Source organism: Nymphaea colorata, chromosome 1 (assembly GCF_008831285.2).
Source record: "Nymphaea colorata isolate Beijing-Zhang1983 chromosome 1, ASM883128v2, whole genome shotgun sequence".
NCBI lineage: Eukaryota > Viridiplantae > Streptophyta > Magnoliopsida > Nymphaeales > Nymphaeaceae > Nymphaea > Nymphaea colorata.
The window spans coordinates 42,667,502-42,675,356 of NC_045138.2; positions in this window are offsets into that span (position 1 = coordinate 42,667,502).

Genomic DNA, 7,855 nt, shown 5'->3' on the forward strand with positions numbered 1-7,855 from the left:
AGAAAACATGATTATTGCTGAAATAGTAGAAAACTGTGCTGAACTATTCTACTTTAAGTTGAAATTTGATTGTTCAAACAGACATCTTTTGGCTTGAATTATTCAACATAAAATTTTGGCATAATAAAATCATTAATCTCAATTTAAACACAATAAAATTAGAGTTGAATATAACGTTACAACATGAGAAACTTGATGAATGTAAAAAATGGAGCAAAACAAATTATCATGCATGAAAATAAAAGAAATAATAGATGCAAGCTAAATAATTATAACACGACTAGTTACAAGCATGATACATAAAGAGGTTTTGCATGAATCAAGGTAATCATCCATTGTCATTGCTTTTAGATTCATGAAAACTTATATAAATATGTTATTCATGAAGTAAACGAAACAAAATCTATGTTGGCCAAGAGAGAAAATGTTGTCCATAAGAATGGATGCCCCTCTTGATGGCCAAATCAAGTATGCGTTGCACATGAAAAAGTTGATTGTAATAATATATAATGCCATAAATTGAGTGTTTTCTATGGGAGCTAACATCTATATAGATGGTCTGAACCTTTCTACTTCGACTATGATCCATGACAAAACATGAAAATTCTATAGATATTTAGGAGAACACTTAATCTACAAAGACAAATTGTTCATCATTGGTCATGAGAACTTTGTAAGAAGAACATAATAGCAAATAAAGCAAATAAGATGGAGCCTCCATGGAGAACTCCACACACACGCATAGCTGGAATATAAAGAGAAAAAGAAAGATAAAAAGGGATGGCTAGAGAACAAGGTAATAGAGAAAAAAATGGATGGTCTACCTCTTTGGCTAGGTTCTTCTTCTTCTTCTTCTCCATCGATCCTCTCTCTTGGACATCCCAACTGACTCTTCCTAGGGGTAGCAAAAGTTCTACCCCTTCTTTTAAAAACCTGAAAATTGATTAAGTCAAAGAATCTGAAAAGAAGGAATAAAAAACACTAAGAATAAAGATAGAGACACATTTGCAAATTGGTTAAGTAAAAAACACTAAGAATGAAGATAGGGACACACTTTATTTACAATGCTGTTGAGTGGCATTTTAGTGAAATTTGGAAAGTTTAAACCCTAAGTGGGTCGTGATGTATGGTGGCCATGAGGTTAACACTATTAAAAAGCATGATAAGTTAGCTCTAATATGGATGGCCAGGATTATCCTTGGTGCCATCATTTTGGAGCTGCAGATTTTGAAACATAGATGTGGATCAAATGTCAAATGAAATGTTTGGATTGAAAATCTTGATCAGGATCATGAATGAAGATTTGGATCTATTATGGATAAAAAATTGGATCATAAATTTTAGATTGAAATTATAAATTTGGACATACCAAGCCTAGATAGGCTAGGTCAAATGAGGACTGGTTTTAGTGGACTGGGTTCAGTTGATCGTGCCTAATCCAACTAAGACTAGTTTTAATGAAAATGGACTCCATTGACAAGCCCGGTGAATTGGAGTAAGCTCTTGTCTACTGAGCTAAAAATTGGACCATGTGCGAGTCAAGATGAGATCTGGGCCATGTCTTAGTTGATTTATTTTAGGCAGGTCAAAATGACATGATTGAATTTGACTGGGTCAGAGTTGCAGACTAAATCCAGTGAGCTAAGCAAGGCTTGGCTTTGTTTGAGATGGGTTCACTTCCTTTCAACACTTTAAATCAGGCATGTATTGAAAAACTAAGCAGGGTGTGCTCGACAGATCTAAACTTGGCAAGCTTCAACAAACTTGAGATCTAAGTTTACTATAAATCTATTACAGGCACTTTTTTTAGAACATAAGGATTGCAAACCTTGATGATACTTAGACAGGTTGCTAAGGATTGGGGTTCGTGGACCCCTCCAAAGCTATATTTGGCAAGTTTCACACACTTGAGGTTTTTCAAGGTTTGTCAGGATTATTTCAGGCAAGTTTTGGGAAACTCAATTCCAAGGGTCCTACCAGGTTTAAATTAGTTAGGTCATGGAAGATATGACTAGGTGGGTTTATTGGAGCTATATTTCATAGTTTTAGTGAAGTTAGGATTGGCATGCCTTGTTGAAGCTATTTTTGACAATTTTGAGAAACTAGGGTTTGAGGGTCCTATCGAAGCTATTTTAAGCAGGATTTTGAAAGTCAAGAGTATTTTGATTTTTGAGAGGCTATTCTTGTCAAGTATGGTTGTCTTCAAGTCTATGGATCATATTGAGTTATTTTAGTTAGTTTTTGGAAGTAGATATTTGTGAGCCCCTGTTGAGTATATTTTTAGCAAGTCACACTCTTGTTTGGTGAGCAATATTAGATATGACATGCCTAAAAATAGTTTCTAATGGAGTTTGATTTCCAAATTTGGCATGGTTGAGCATCATATCTTAAATCTTAGTTTAATTTACAAAAAACAAACTTATGAATTGATCCAAAAGTAGGTTTTCCTAAAGGACTGAAAGAAATGAGAAACAAGAGAGAGAGGAGATGACGACTCAAGAGGATGAGTAACTCTCTTGCATTGTTTTCTGCAAGAGTATTTCTTCTCTTATATAGTATGATTTGTAAAACGTTACAAGACTTGGGATAAATACAATGTGTAGTCTAAGTATGGTAGTACAACAACAATATAACGTTTGAGAGGTAACGTTAAGTTTGAATTCAAAACTTTCTTTCCTTTGTTGAGTAGCTCCTCCATCTAGTGGTCTCTTGCCAAGTTTAGTGGATTCAATTTCCACTGATTTCTCCTTAACATCGTGGAGAATCTTTCACACGCTCCCACAAGCTGAGCGTGGTAGGGACAATGCTCAGCTTGTCTCCAAATTCTTTGAACTTAGCAGATCCAAGAGGTTTGGTCAGTCCATCTGCTATTTGCTTGGATGATCTAATAGACTTGATTGAGATATTTCTTTTTGATACGTGATCTCACACAAATTGAAAATCAACTTCGATGTGCTTTGTACGAGCATGAAAAATAGGGTTCGCTGCTAAGTATAATGTCCCTATATTGTCGCACCACAATATTGGAGTTCCAGTGCATGACATTCCCAATTCGATCAGTAGGGCTCTCAGCCATAAGAGTTCCACAGCAGCACATGCAAGAGAATTATATTCAGCTTCTGTACTTGAACAAGCCATGGTTCGTTGCTTCTTAGATGCCTAGGAGATAGGATTATTACCCAAGAATGTTACACATCCACCTGTTGATTTTCTATCTTTAGCACTTCCAGCCCAGTTGGCGTCAGCAAATGTGCTTAAGTAAAGATGATCTGAATTTTGAATGCATAATCCAAGCTGGCTTGTGCCCTGTAAATGTCTGAGAATCTGCTTGATGAGCCTCCAATGGTATTCCAAGGGTTGATGCATGTAATTACATGCTCGATTTACTGCAAATGTTACATCCGGACATGTCAGGGTAAGATATTGTACTGCACCCACCACGCTCCGATAGAGAGTAGGATCCGAGAAAGGAGCGCTAGATCCCGAAACATGACCAGCTGGCATAGGTGTTTGGACGGGTTTGGCATTTGTCATGTTAGCTTTTTGTAGTACATTGTAAAGATAGGTTCCTTGCCGAAGAACCAAATAGTTGGGCTGCCGAGTCACCTCTATGTCGAGAAAATATGATAAATCACCCAAGTCCTTGACTGAAAAGAATGCCCGAAGTTTGGCGAGAGTTAGATTTATGAGCTCATCAGTTGATCCAAAGATGATAACATCATCAACATAGACTAAAATATATATCTTTTCACATCCTTGGTGAAAAATAAAGAGAGACGCGTCTGATTGAGATATCTGAAATCTAATGTCGCTGAGAAAAGTACTCAGGTGTTAATACCATGCTCGAGGGGCCTGCTTTAATCCATACAATGCTTTGTTGAGTTTGCAAACATGAGATGAAAAACTTGGATCTTCAAACCCTTCTGGTTGGGTGATGTAAACGTCTTCATTAAGTAAGCCATTTAGGAATGCATTATCAAAGTCGAGCTGGCAAAAAGACCAAGCATGTTGGACAATGATGGGCAGAATGATGCGAATTGTGGTGGGCTTAACTGTGGGACTGAAAGTCTCAAAATAGTCTATCCCGGCTTCTTGTGAGAATCCTTAAGCAACTAGACATCTCTTGTACCTTGAATTGGAACCATTAGCAGTGCGTTTAATCTTGTATATCCATTTAGTATCAATAATATTATACTCTGGCCATCGTGGTACTAGATTTCAGGTTTGATTTTTATGCAGCACATGTATTTCTTGTCGCATAGCATTAATCCAATGAGTAATACTGCTGGCTTCCTTGAATGTGACTGGCTTCTGTTCGATTCCCATCTTTATTTGAGTGGGAAACATCTTGGGTTTGAGAGAACTTGTCATAGAACAAGTGACCATTTGATGTGACTGAGATGACACACCTTTTATAGAACGGGTGATCCTTCTATGCAAGTGTGTTAATGACCATCGAGCAGTGGTGATGGTGTCTTGGCTTCCCTTTGTGGACGGTTGATCTGGAACAGCAGTAATATGTGGTATGTCTGGTTGAGTTTGGATTGCTTTGGTCTAAGCCTCACTCGGTTGGCCTTCTATATTGATTGCTAGTGGAATGATGACACTTTCTGTATGAGAGTCGCTCACTGCGGTTTGCCCTGGGTCTGTTGTATTGCATGCACTATAAGGAGAAGAATGAAAATGAAATTGAAATGCCCATTGTTGAAGATCAGCCTCTTGAATCGAGATATCACTAGTGTTGCTGGAGCCTTTAGAGTGCTCGTCAGAAAAAACATGTTGAGAAATTAGCACTTGCCTTGATTTGGAATCTAGACATATATATCCATTGTGCCGACTCCCATATCTAATAAAAATGCAAGGAGTTGTCTTTGGTTGAAACTTGTTTTCATTACTTAACGTCAATAATGGATAGCACTTGGATCCAAAAACTCGAAGAAAACTATAATTGGGAAGTTGATTGAATATCATTTGAAACAGTGATGTCCGATCTAGTTTGACAGTGGGCAGCCAATTGATTATATAGACAACCTTTCTAAAGGCTTCCACCCCAAACCGATGATGAAATTGAGCATCATGAAGCATACTTAATCTGGTTTCAACTACATGTCAATTTTTTCTTTTCTACAATCCCGTTTTGTTCAGGTGTATATGGGCATGAAAAATGGTGCATAATTTCCTGGTTTTCCAACTCGTTTTCAAGATTTCTATTGCAAAATTCCCCTCCATTAACTGATTGAACAGTTTTGATGGTAGTTCCCAACTGGTTTTCCACAAGAGTTTTGAAACTGACAAAACACTGATATACGTCACCTTTATTTTTCAATGGAAACAGCCAAGTAAAGCAGGAATAGTTATCAATAATCAATAGAAAATACTTAAAAACATCTTGGGATTCCACCAGGGCTGGTCCCCAAACATCCAAGTAAAGGAGTTCAAGAGGTTTAGCGGCATGAAAAGACGACAAGGGAAATGACAACTTGTGCACCTTTCCGATTAGACAATGTTCACACACCTTTTTTAGAATAGGACTGTTTATTGAGATGTAATTGAGAGCATTAAGCAAAAATAATATGTTCCTATTAGCATGTCTGAGTCACCGATGTCATTCCTCATACGACCCTCGAACCTTCTTCATTTGTCGAGCCACACACGCCTTCTTGATGTCATCACTAGATCTAGTCTTTACTTGAATCGAGTAAAGACCATTACTAGTTTTCAGTCCTCGAAGAAGTATTGTTCCTGTCTTGTGGTCCTTGATCACAAATTCAGATAGAGTAAATTAAAAAATGCAATCATTATCAGATGTAAAACGACCCACAGAATCAGATTGTGTGTTATCTTGGGAACACAATCTATTTTTCAAAATAAAATCAGTCCCTTGAATATTAACCTGTAAGTCCCCTACGTGAGAAATAGGGAGGAACTAACTGTTTCCAACCATTATGGATTCTGAGCCTGAGTATGTCTGTTTGTTCTCTAGATTTTCGTCATTTGCGACAATGTTATTGGTTGCCCCAGTATCTGGATACCAATACTCGTCACCTGATTCTTGTAATGTTAGGGTTGAGAATGCGCAAGGATTAATATCCCAGCACGTCTTGGCTGTGTGACCCTTACGGCCATAATATTGACACTCGATGATCTTCTTAGATGGCAAGGCAGTTTGCTGGTGGTTTGGTTGTGAAGAATTGTTCAGCTGAAAACCAGTCATTTGGGTAGTGTTTGATGGCCAGGAAATGTGGAATTGGAAATATATTTCTGGAAATATATTTCCTGGAATAAAGGAATGAGAAAAATCTTTCCGATTCCCATTTTGATGTGTGTATGATGACTGAGAAATATATTTCCAGTGTTTGATGATAAAGAAATATATTTCCAAATTTCTAGATTATTTCTTAGTTTGATAATAAGAAACCATACTTCCAGATTTACATAATCTTTTGATATAGTTTCTTAAACACACAGATAAATTGTAAACCATCTACCAAACCATGACCAGCGATGCAATGAACCTGAAGATCAACTACTAGTTATTCAACAACTATAATCTTAATATGATAACAGCACATTTTGGCTTGTGATACGGGTGTGTTTGTGTGTGTGCTTGTGATAACAGCACAAAGCCAAGTGCGTGTGTAGAGTATCCACTAATGTCCATTTTGTCTAGTGTGAACCATTCCTGCTCTTTTTTATTTGTTTTGGGCAGTATGAGCAATGACTAAACATCCTTCAATCTCAGCTTTTTCCTTTCACATTCTTATGAAGAAAACGTGACATTTCCAAATGCACCAAACAACAGCAACAAAAATGAGTCAACAAACTTCTCTCACCAAAGAAAGCAAAAAAGCTCACAACTAAGAATCAAGGTTGGAAAATTTTATCATTACATATAATCCAAAGGTTCAAGTTTATGAATCTCTTCCCTTCTTCATCCAGGACCAACAAGCCAGAATGAGAGAAGGCCTACGAAATGTATATAATGAGAAATACGAAAGCAAAAATTTAAGGATATGAGTTGCACTCACACTTACAAACATAAAGTCAATTTTTTTTTTCACTTACTCAGGAAACATGACACATGGATCAATCATAATATAACGATCATAATGCCTCACAAGCATGCAATTCATTCCAATTTCTCCAGGCCACCAATTGGGAGAATACGCAAAGGTGGACCACCTGGTCCCTCATAAAATTGCTCCATTTTTCATTGGACTGCATCCTTTATACTTTTTCCAGCCCCCTCCAACTTTCCAGAATTTTTGGAAGACAATTTTGATGTTCGAGCACCTTAAGCAAGCAAACAAATGCTTTAGGATTCCAAAATTATTAGAAGAACTAAGAAGAAGCATTTAAATGATATAGGCAGTGGTAAACTTTTGACATCATATCCAATATGAATGGAAACATCACTTTGTTCCACACTTGAAAACATGAAATTCGGACAATATCACTCTTGCCTACTTCTTTCCACAAACTCCAAATCAGATAATTTGATTGCCATACATAGATGACAACAGAGCAGCCTCGTAGATGATCCTATCCAGCTTTCCAAGCTTCCAACGCTCCAAACTATTTATACTGGGCAACCACAGTTAAAACTTTTTGGCATAAAAGCCAAAGTTGCATTTTCATGGCCAGTATCATTAAGATCAAAATTTTCCATATTAAGAAAGAAAATAGAAAAATCCTGCTGAAACACTTTCCAAGTTTGAAAAGAAACCCATTCAATCTAAACTGATGTAAAAGAAGGATATGATCAGAGCTAAAATCTCAATGTCTCAGTGAGACACCATTACAGGCAAGAAAAAATGACCAGCCAAATCTGTGTTGTGCATTCTAGTCAACTCAT